The following is a 2,973-nucleotide window of genomic DNA, read 5'->3' as shown; positions in this document are numbered from 1 at the left end:
CACTTTGACGCTAAATTATACATTTATTTTTTGCTTTTTCCCCTCTAATTTCAAATTTGAGATAGCAAAAATGGAGTGAAATGGAAAGCCAAAAAACCAAAAGCATAATTGAGACTTAAATTGAGTGTAATATTTTTATTTTATTTTTTTTGTAATCAACTTGATAATTTTGCAAAGCATAGATTTAATTGATACCAAAGCATAGGATCATTTTTTATTTTCTCATCGTAATTGGATTTGGAACTTCAAGTAAACATGTCAAAAAAATAAAAATAAATTTCTAGAGAGAAGTATAAGGCAAAACTAGAGCTTACCCTTGTACCAAGATTAAGCATGGCAAAAACTTGAAACTATAATCTCAATCAATTCCATAAATATTAATCAGCCAAAAAAAAAAGTCCTGAAAAAATGGAATTTAAATCCACAACAAACACCAAACATTTGCCATTCCTTCAAATCCTACAAACGGTAGGCATCTAATTATAGAATGAATTAAAGAATAATATACATTCCAATCATATTTGGTTGATTTTAATTGGAATCATACCTAAGCCCCTTGTTCTTATATTGCTTTGAAACTGGGAAGGAAAGTAGTTAGAGTAGCTTCATCCTCCCATTCTAACTCATTCCACCACTCTTGCTTTCCTACCATCACAACTCTACCTTGATTGGCACTGTTGGAGTTGAGTGGCAGCTTCTTCAGCTTTGGACACCCAACTACTTCAATTCTGTCAAGGTAAAGAAAGGGCAACGGATTCCGGTACACATTCTTCAGTTGGGGTAAACCATTTAACTCCAGTCGTATGAGTTTTGTGAATGGGCTCAGATTTCCTCCATCCTCTGTACCTTTACCTATCACTTCTTCCATTTCATCACATTGTCCTATTGTAAGATATTGGAGGTTTGGGGCAAAAATAAGCCATGTCAAATTCTTCAACATCTTGCATCTATTGATGGCCACTTCGCCAAGGCCATGGAAGCATTCGACCTTCGGGTTGAGACTGCTATACCCCACTGTTTCCTTTCCTTTCCCTGCCCAATCAAACTTAATCTCTCTCAAACTATCCAAATCTTCCATCGTAAGCCCATAGAGACGCTTCATATTTTCGAGAGATGATAGATTGAGTGAGCTTGAACCTTTGAACACCTTGAGGCAGATTCCTAGAGTGCAACTCGGTAACTTTCTGGAACTTAAAAATCTCTTAAACACAGAGGCACTTGCTATGGTGAAAGTTAAATTCGTCAAGTATTTCAAACTCTCCAATTCCTCTATCAAGGACTCATTACCATATGATTCAACGCCTCCTTCAGCTACTTGATCATAAAGTCCACAATTGTACATGCCAACCACTTGCAGCATTAAAAGAATTGATATTAGTCCTCGTGGAATTGAAGAGAGTTTAGATGAACACAATCTCAACGTCTTCAATTGTACGAGATTCTTCATCTCAATTGGCAACTTCTTTATCTCTGTACCAGATAAATCAAGATATTGCAATGAAACAAAATTAGAAATATCTGATGGTAACTCAACTATTTTGGTGTTTGATAAGCTCAACACTCTTAGATTGGGCATAAATTGGAAAAAACCATTGCTTATCATCTGCAAATCACTATTCAAATCTAGACGAAGTGTCGAGAGATTGGGACATGTGGGTGATCCTGTTAACTTCTCAATTCGGTTGTTCATCAGTGAAATCCTTTCCGTCGTCGTCCATTTGACAAAGTCAGGTGCTTGGGTCAAACTGGCACTTGTTTGTACCAAAAACTTGCCCTTCATCTCCCCCATTTCACTGGTTATCCACAAGGCCATATCACGTACAACATCATGAAATTTTACAAATCTACTATTTGAAGATTCCTCAAGTAGACATGCATGAACGAGGGTACTGATAATATTGAATCCCTCACAAATCCATTGAGATATCAAAAGTCCCTTAACCATGAAAAAATCTTCTGGGAATAAAGAACAATATAAGAAGCAAGATTGAACTATTTTGGAGGGCAAACTATCATAGCTGTATTTCAAAAGTGGGTACACTCGGTGCCCCATACCTGGAAAATTTGAAGCACGTGTTTGCAGTACTCTAATTGCATGCTTCCAATCTTGGGGTGTCACTTTAGAAGCCATAGCTCGTCCTATGGTAATTATCGCCAGTGGCAAACCGCAACACTCTTTTGCAACCATTTCAGCCAGCTCAGATATTTATGGATCAGAATTAAGGGTGTCCGTTCCCACATATTTTTGAAACAGATCCCACGAATCCTTCCATGTCAAAGATTTCACTTGGATCTTCTTGTGAGCTCCCATTTGCCCGAACAAGTCCTGAGATCGAGTGGTGAATATCAGCTTGGACTTATTTTGTTGGTCAGGAGGTGGAATTCCCACTTCTAACAAATCCATTTGCTCCCACATGTCATCCAACAACATCACAAACCTCTTTTTGCTCAAGGCTCTCCAGATGTCTTTGGCTTTCTCATGGCGGCTTTTGCTTTTCCATTTATCATCACAGAATCCCACCTTCTCCCAAATCTCGTTTTGAACCCGCCCTAGATTTGGAGTTTTTGAAACCACTACCCAAATTACGACATCAAAATTGTGGGATGTTTTCAGGAAATGATTGTTGATTTGTGTCAAGAGGGTGGTCTTCCCAACGCCCCCAACCCATATAAGCCGATCATCCCTACATGTTCTTCTTCGAGACTCCTCCAAACTTTGTCAAATGTTGATTCCAAGCCCACAGTGGGTCGGCCGGGTATTTCCTCCACAGGAGCTGGAGGTACAATATCAGCCACCACCTCAAAAGTACGTCCTTCGCTCATTAGAGTAGCCATATCTTGTAGCTTCCTGGCCACTTTTTTTCCCAACGTGTAGCTGGAGATGCAATGCTTGGGATGGCAACAACCACGTAATCGTTTCTCCTGAACGGTCTCCGCTCCATCTCCAATCAGTTGACGGACTTCAATTTCCAT

The 2,973-nt window shown here is 39.2% G+C and overlaps 1 pseudogene; it reads right to left on the bottom strand.

The window, feature by feature from the left end:
- Positions 1–358: 358 nt before the first annotated feature.
- On the bottom strand, positions 359–2,973 carry LOC117921818 (annotated as a pseudogene).

This window comes from Vitis riparia, chromosome 9, assembly GCF_004353265.1.
Source record: "Vitis riparia cultivar Riparia Gloire de Montpellier isolate 1030 chromosome 9, EGFV_Vit.rip_1.0, whole genome shotgun sequence".
Taxonomy (NCBI): domain Eukaryota; kingdom Viridiplantae; phylum Streptophyta; class Magnoliopsida; order Vitales; family Vitaceae; genus Vitis; species Vitis riparia.
Note: the sequence above shows the minus strand (reverse complement) of the source record. Positions and strands in the feature narration are given on the sequence as shown.